The sequence below is a fragment of the Aethalodelphis obliquidens genome, unplaced genomic scaffold (assembly GCF_003676395.1).
Source record: "Aethalodelphis obliquidens isolate GAN/ISIS:26980383/991018 unplaced genomic scaffold, ASM367639v1 scaffold18, whole genome shotgun sequence".
In the NCBI taxonomy this organism is placed as follows: Eukaryota; Metazoa; Chordata; class Mammalia; order Artiodactyla; family Delphinidae; genus Aethalodelphis; species Aethalodelphis obliquidens.
Genome location: NW_020837962.1, coordinates 16,374,007 through 16,382,287, shown reverse-complemented (window position 1 = coordinate 16,382,287; position 8,281 = coordinate 16,374,007). Strand labels below are relative to the sequence as shown.

At 52.7% G+C, this 8,281-nt stretch overlaps 1 protein-coding gene across 4 annotated transcripts in view; it reads left to right on the top strand.

Annotated features, from left to right (window-relative positions):
• RALGAPA2 (Ral GTPase activating protein catalytic subunit alpha 2) overlaps window positions 1–5,354 on the top strand; it is a 282,446-nt gene extending 277,092 nt beyond the window's left edge. For 3 of the 4 annotated variants that reach the window (XM_027118095.1, XM_027118094.1, XM_027118096.1), the window contains one exon: window positions 2,169–5,354. The gene's annotated coding sequence lies outside the window, so the exon portion shown is untranslated. The remainder of the gene's footprint in view (window positions 1–2,168) is intronic. The other variant, XR_003435157.1, reaches the window with a different exon arrangement.
• The last annotated feature ends 2,927 nt before the right edge of the window (window positions 5,355–8,281 follow it).

The window sequence follows — 8,281 nt, the reverse complement described above, 5'->3', positions numbered from 1 at the left end:
GACGCCGTCGCCGCCCGAGTGGATGTGGAGGGGACGTTAGGGGCTAGGGTTCTCGGTTTAGCCGAAGCACTGCCCACCTCCCGCAGGCAGGGCCACTGCCACAGAGAGCTGACCCTCCAACCCAGCTGCCCTTTCTTAGCCCCTCAGCCACGGAATTGCCCCAACCCCGGGCTCACTGGGGCCAGCCCCCAGGGCGGCACAAGCCGCAAAGCCCAGGTACCCATGTCGGCCGGGCAGAGCAGCTGTACAGTCCCCTCCAGCAGTGGGGATGCGTGCAAAAGCCTTTATTTGCTGGGACCCCGCATCCACACGTGTCCTCCTGCCCCTCCACAAAGGTGGCCAAGTGGGGCTCCAGTGTCCTTTGAACAGACCCCCGGCTTCCAGCTCAAGGAAAGGCTGGGCGGGGCAGCGGCTGTCAGCAGCCAGGAGTGGAATCGCCCCCTTTGCGGCCGGCCTGCTCGGTCTGCAGCTGCCGCCTCCCCATCAATCACGGGGTACAGTGGGCACAACGGGAGCCAGGGGACGGGCCAACAGAAAGGTGGGGACTGGAGGAATGCCGGGGGCGTGCAGGGCAGGCTCCTGCCCGGGCGTGACCTTCCCGGGGCACCCGGTGGTGGGTCCACTGCCCTCAGATGCACGAAAGCCGCTTTGCTGCAAGAGCTTCGCAGCTCGTCAAAGTTGGCATCACCGTGCCCACCCGCCACGCTGCAGTGCAGGACCGAGAGGGGCCCCCTCCTGCCTCCCTGGTAGGGGTGGAGGGTTAAATGTTTCCCTTCTGGCCCAGAAGTACTCTCACTTAATATCAGGTCTTTGAACATCACTTTATCTCTTTCATTTACTTGCTTTTTTTTGGGAAGGGGGGGTCCCTCTCCCAATCGATCTGATTCCAGAGTGGGTGGGGTGGTGCCTAGTTAATAACGTGTGAAGTCTTACACAATTCGAAGTGAAGGTATTCAAACTAGAATCGTACCTGGGATTCAGTCAGGGCTGTTCGCCCTGCGGCCCGCTCCCCTGGACTACATGCTGATGTGATGCCCACCTCTGGCTCCAGGGTGATGGGCCGATGTAACCAACACTGCCTCCACCTCTGATGGCAGTACAGCTCTGCTGCTTTTAGCGAAAGCAGCCTGTTTTCAAAGACAAAAACAGCAGGAGAGAGACCCACAACTCTTCTCTCTGCCGCGACCTTCCTGGGACCAGAGGGAGGAGACAGAAGCCCGGGCTGGGGGATCTTAAAGCTGAATTTCGGAACAGCACCAGGGAAGGTGGTCTCCTTGGCTCCAGGCGTGTTTGCAGGTATTGATTCCAGAGGCACTCCCTGGAAACAATGAGGTCAGATCCGAAAATGACAGAAGATGCTGTGAATAAGGTCACTGCGTACATTAATTTCAAAGGCCAGTGATGATGGAAATGGCAGTAGCCAAAGCCCCAGAAGTGAAGGATGTCGGGGGAAGGTTAGAAAGCCTGCTTTTGAGGAAGCTGGGGCGCAGCCCAGCAGGGTTTAAAAATAGGTTATTAGGAGGATGACGAAACGGTCCTCCCTCGAAGCACTGCCCAGGGGACCTGCCTCAGCAACCGCGGCCCGGTGTTGCAGCAGCGGGCGCCTGGGTTCCTCCGAGCAGCCCTGGGGACTGGGGGCGCGGCGGGCACGCAGCCTTCAGCTTCATTCCTTTTTCCCTCTGGAGCTAAACAGCTGTAGGCACTTCTGGATGCATTCAATTAGTCCTGACCTCCTGTCTCAGACCCCTTGGGGAATAATCGAGTTGTAACTCCTGGTGTAAAGTACCAGCATGTAGATCCGTGTAAATAATAACACCGACCGGTCCACAAGCTACCCCTGAAGTTTTTCTTTCTCTTTCATTGACTCTGGGCCGTGCTGCTCCTTTGGCTTCCCCCGTTCCCCGCACTGTCATCAGTGCCTTTTCTCTTCATTCTTTATCGCAGATTGGACGGTAAGGCCCAGTGAATTTCAAAAAGATTCATAGCTCCCTTTATGCTGCAGGAAAGTCCAGAGCAAAGGCTGGGAAGAAAGACCTTGGTCTGTGGGTTCATTCAGCAAACACTCCTGCACGCACAGCTCCGGGCGGGGGTCCAGCCCTCTTCCAGGGGCCGTGGCACGTCCTCCCTCCAACCTGTGCCCACGTGGGCCTCCCTCTGCTTCCTTCCAGGGCCCTGGCCGCCAGGCTGAGCCTCCTACACGGCGCCTCTCGGGGAGTGTGAGACGGCTGAGAGTCCCCCACTTCCCACCCGAATCCCCAAACCCAGACTCCGGGAACATCGCTGCCCTGCTGGTGCCCTCAGCCGGTCTCCCCGTTCACCGTCTTCTGAAGTTGAAGAGGAATCCCACCGAAATGCTGTGGATCGGACTTTCAAACTAGGCGGTGGCATCTCAGGAACCCTGGGCTTCGAAAGAAGAAAAGAAAAAGTCGCCAACAACCGGAGACTCGCCCACTGTCACGCGGCGCCGGTGGGGCTGCCCTAGCAGAGGAAAACGGAGAAGGTTCCGGGCTTTCCGGGAGGGCGGGGGGCAGCTGACTCTGTCCGCCGGTCGTTTATAAACCCATCATGTCTCACCGAGGGGCCGGTTGTTGGAGGTATGTTCCCTGCCTTGATTTTGCTCATTCTTCTTCTGTTAGGATTTATGGTTAGTCCAGAATTTCATCATCATGGAAATTGGCTTTCCCTAGAGTCTCGAGCCCGGGAGAAGTTTTACCTTCGTTGCTGTGTGTATTCCACCTGGTTCCTGATGCCCGCTAACTGGGGAGAGGTTTCCTGCCCCTGGCCCTGCTGGAGGCCCTCCAGGTGATGATGGTGAAGCTTCTATCACAGAGCGCTCAGGTGATTCTAGAAACACAGGGTCCTGTCCCCGCAAAGCTCCCTTCCAGGCACCTCCGAAGGCTTTGCCCTGTGGTGCCCTGCCGGCAGGGGCCTCACACACGTTTCCTGACACACAGAGCTTTAGGGTGACAGATCCCGAGCAGAGGGTGTGTGATCCCTACTTTGTACCCATTTGCCTCCCCAAGGAAGGCCTGTTGCATCTTTTTTTAAAAAAAAAAAAGAAAGAAAGAAAGCCCCACCTTCCATCTGTGCTTGCCGGGCGCTCTTGCTGGGGTCGGTGTGTTGGGTGCAGGCCCTCTGCTTGTCATCTAGGCCCTCGGGCCATCTGCAGAGTAAGCCCAGGGCTCAACAGGGGAGCCGCCAGCTAAGGGCTTGGAAAGGTCTCCGTGCAGGTGCTTCCCCACCTCTCCACTCTTGCCCTCACCTGTGCACACCCCCAGCCTACCTTGGCCACCTTCCCGCTGAGCCCACTCTCCCGCAGAGCTGCCATTTCCCCTGACCACCCAGGTCCAGGTGGCTGGGCTGGTACCCGACGTTGGCAGGAGAGGTGGGCAGACCCAGGAGCCAGCCTTGGTGTGGGGACAGTGGAGAAAGGCTTTCCTGGAAGGAGGGGACTTCTAATTCTCGAGGGAGCGTGTTCTTCTGTTTTACAGAGGATTGCAGGTAGGACTTGAGGCCAGGCCCACAGAAAGGGGGAGCTCGAGCACCGCTGGGACCCGAGAGAACCAGGTTCATTCCAAACAGAGGCCGTGCTCTGGGCCGGCCTGTAAACGGGGCCGATTTGTTGCTTTATTGGGGACTTAGTGGCAGCATAAAGGGTGACCGGAAGTGACAGCCTTTTCTGCTGTGTTAGCAGCTGTCACGATTCTTATCTTCCTGGGCACCCCCTCCCCGACCTTAAGTGATGTGGGCTGTCTGCTTGGTGTGCTTTGGCCCACGTGGCTCTGGACTCAGCACGCTCGCCGCTGCTCCGTGGTACCTCATTCCTGCGGGAAGGGCATCCCATGCTCCTGGGCTCCCGAGTGCCACGGAAGCTCTAGCTTCTGGGAGAATGTGTCACCTTCAGGCTCTAGAATACCCCTGTTGCAGAATTCTTGGATTTAGTCAGTGTCAGGATTCAGAATCGTATTGAACCCCCCCCCGGACTCTTGCACCGTGATTCCACTTCATCTCCAGGAACCAGTCCTGACCTGGAGTGGGAAATCCGGTTGTAGGTAGCAAATAGGTAGACCTTCCTATAATCCCTAATGATCTTTGGCAGCCCCGTGGCCCTAGAGGACAGCCAGAAGTTCTATGGCTCTTAGCAGTAACAGCTTTGGTTTGGAGATTTGGAACCGGGAGACAGGAACCCTAGCGACCAGTTTTGCTTGCACTCACATGCACTTGAATCGTTCATGTTATTTGGGGTGGAAAATTGAAATGATGAAGTTTTTTTTTTTTTCACTTAGAAAAGCAAATATCGAGCTTCTGTAATAAATGCCTTTCAGCAAAATTGCCGAGGATCACTCATCCGGTGGGGACCCCACCTGAGTCACAGTGCTGACTCGTCACTTCAGTAGGTCAGCCATCTGTAAACAGAAGTGGCCCGAAGTGGCCCAAAATAGATAAGACTTGCTGGCTTCCAGGCAGGGCCAGGCCAGTCCCCTCACTTCTCTGCACGCTGATTTCCATCTGAAGCAACGATGTTGTTCTATAGTCTCACTGAGTAGGTTTTTGTCCTTAAAAAAATAGTAATTCCACAAAATGAGGACATTTGAAGTGGTAAAACCTTAAGTAGACAGCAGTGGGGACTTGGAGCTCGGGTAAGCGACTGTCACAGCGTCTTCCTGCGGTTAAGGCTGCAGTTCCCGACGGCCACTGGGAAGGAGGGGGTTTCAGCCTTGACTCTATGAGAGAGGCTGGCTTGTGGGACCTTAGCCTTACCAACAAGATCCTGTGGCTCGGCAGACAATGCAAATCACGTCTTCCTGACCTTCCTCAGGTGTGACCACTTCGTTCACTGTCATATCTGTATCATCTGGAGGTTTGAAGGACACTTTCATGTTTACTGTGATGTCGTAGATGTAACTGTGCTACCTTCATAGCTACTGAAGGGGAATGTCCACATCCGAAGGGAAATTCAGCAGGAAACAACCGTGTTTTAGTTGCACTCAGTACCTATGTATGACATACACATTAAGTGAATGTTTTCTTGTGTTTTCAGGTCTACAATATTTAGTACATGTAAATGAGGATGAAATTTGATAAACCTGGTAAATTAAGTTATAGGGTGTCATGTGATTTCTATCTTGCTGTCTCTTATTATTTAATTTTCCTGATGCTCCACACCTGGGCTTATGCCTCCATCGGTGTAGACTTCGCCTGTAACCCACTTGGCAGGCACGGTGCCCCGTGGCGAGGGGTGACCCTCGCCCGGAGAAGCACACGGCCCACCGATGGCCACTACCTGACTCTCCAGTTTGCCCTGTCTTTAATTCTGATTTACTGTGACGACTTAATAAAGTAGAAACACAGTACTCATGTGCCATGTTTCTCTTATTTTCATTATAGTTTGTAGGAAAATAAAGTTTATCCTGGCATCTAACAAAAGATGGTTTACATTTTTGTCAGACGAAGTTGTTCAAAAGCATTTTTTTGAACCAAAGCCTTAATATGTATCCAGAATGGTAGCCAGTATGGATACAGGGAGGTTTGCCAATGTATTCATGTAAAAATTGACCTCTCAGTTCATACCCTGGAATGCCAAGACCAAGCATCATCGATCTCCTATATCCAAGTCCCTCCTGTTTTCGTGATTAAATAGCCAGGTGTGTATCAAAGCCCACAGTGAGCCCCGGCCTGGGCTCCCGTCTCTCCAGGGCAGCCTCTGCACCAGCCACCCTTCCAGAGGTCTGGAGTCCCTGACCCTGCTGAGCAAGAGGCCAGCTTTGAGGGTTTGTCTTGTGAAGAAGTGGTAGGAAGGATGTAATAACGCTTCCTGTTGGTGTGCTGAAGCCCGGCTGTGGCCCCAACTCAGGGCTCCAGCCACATTCGGACCACCTGGCCAGGTGGCCCCTGCCAGCATCCTGAGCTACTCCCATGCTCTGGACAGCAGGGGACTTCCAGGACATTAGACAGTCAAGCTTTGTAAAAAGCATCCGTTCGTCCATCTGCAAATATTTGTTGAGTACCTGTTACTTACAAGACATGTAGTGACCTCCACGGGGATCCAGCTGCCTTCCTGGGAGCCGAGTAGAGCCTGAATCCATTTGGCTTTTTTTAGCTTTTGACTGTTAGCGAGAGCTCGCTTGAAGGTATGTTGTGCCTTTAATACTTGGTCCCTCATAATAGGAAGCTGGATGATTTTATTCGTTACAGAGGCTTCGTAAGATGCTAAGTCCTACCCAACCCCCCCCCACCTAGATTCCCAGCATGAGGTCTCGGTAGAAACCCATCGTCTGTCTTTTTCAAGCCTCCCAAGCATTCTGATCTGCAGAAGGATTGGGGTTGAGGCGCTTGGACCAGCCCCATCGAGATGCATTGGGCAGCCCTCACCTGCAGTCCCTCTCGCATGTGCATCTTGGAGGGGCCGGGAGTGTGAGGCATTGGGGAGACCGAGAGTGGCTGCCTCAGGGCAGCACCCGCTCTCCTCTCTAGATGCAGATGTTTGTTCACTTCTGTGCACCTCTGAGGTAGTGCTATGGTCCTGTGTCTGTGTATAAACTAAGTCGGGGCCATTGATTTGTTAAACAGTGTATGTCAAGGGGAACTATTACCGTTCACCTTCTTTCTATAGATGGCAATGGTTTTAATTGCCTTTCATTTTTCAAATCAAAAAGTGGAAGTCATGAATGTGGAGCCCAGTGGACGTGCTCTGATGCACCCAGCTCACCGAGGCCCAACTGTCTAGTCGGAAGGGCCATCCCTCCACTCCCACCACCTCCTTCTACAGCTGTTGAAACCCAGGCTCCCTGGAGCCCCGCAGCTGGAAAGTGGGGCTCCAGGCAGGGGCCCCATTTCTTGATGACACTTACCTCAGCAGCAGTCGCTGTTCTTAACCAGTGTACGCGTTCCTTTCGGCTTCGTGAAAATGTAGCTTCGTGTTCCTTTCAGCCACCAGGCACGTTTCCCTGAGGCCAAGTCTGAAGCCACCTGGCAGTCCTCACGCAGACCAGGCCCAACGAAGACCAAGGAACTTGTTTCCTGGGAGACCCTCCCTGTGGGCAGAGAAGAGGACGCTGGGCCTGGCCTTTCTCTGGGGCCCCAGGAACTGCTGGATGGTACCTCTCTGGAAAGATGAATTTGCTCACATCTTCAGATCTGAACAGTGGGCTTCTGGCGAAGAACCGGCGCGAGAGCAGGCTTCCCAAGCTTGGTGGCGGTGATGCCTGGGCAGGCCTGCCACCCTCTGGAAGGACCCTCTGCTCTCTGCACACACATATCCTCAGAGTCATTGAGCACTTGGGGAAGTTTGGCCGAAATTTTCTGTTCATTGTCTCCTGAAAAAAAGTTCTATGTTCAGGAGTTCAAGGGAAAGGAGGGAAAGACACATCAATGGCCTCACATGCCCTTAGGGTGGCCCTCGAGTGCAGTGGAAAGAAGCCTGCTCCCAAGACCTACATCAGAGGTTCTTTGTACTCAGCTCCAGCCACACCTCCTGCCCCAGATAACAAAGCATGGCCAGCTGACACCCCAGGGCGTCAGGGGCATCTATAATCATAGGAATACTCTCTTCCCCAAATCAAATGCTCTCCAACTCGCCCTCCACTACAATCCAACAGCAGCAACAAAAGCATCTGAAATGACATCATCTGAAGTGATACTTTCTGAGCAATATTAAAGAATTTTCTGGAATTGGAGATTACATCCTTTTTGTCGTGAACATTTTAATTGAAAAATGCTTCTGCTACCTAAGTCTCCACTAGCCTATGTTAAATTGGATGAGACGAAAGGGGTGAGAATTTATAACCAGCTGTCATGGTAAGAAATATTTGTCTGGAAGATTCTGCCTCTTACAGAACAAGGGAGAAATTAGGAATTCTCCCTGGCGGTCCAGTGGTTAGGACTCTGTGCTTTCACTGCCGAGGGCGTGGGTTCGATCCCTGGTCGGGAAACTAAGATCCCACAAGCTGCACGTTGCAGCCAAAAAAAAAAAAAAGAAAAGAAAAATTAAGAATTCTCAGCAGTCTCCCTTCTGGACCGTGTCAGATATAAAAACACTGACTAGATTCTTTTTCTAAACATTCAAACCAAAATATTCCCAGCACAAATATCAGATGACATTGTCTATGTGATCAAAATTCTATTTTTAACATTATTTTAGGAAATAAAGAAAAAAATGAATAAATTCTGTCTGGGACAAGAATACAGTTCCCTGTGCGTCCCGGTGTAATTTTCAATCTTCCACTTATATGTCCCACCTCACCCTCTAGCAAGACACGTGTTGGGTTTGACGGAGAATCTT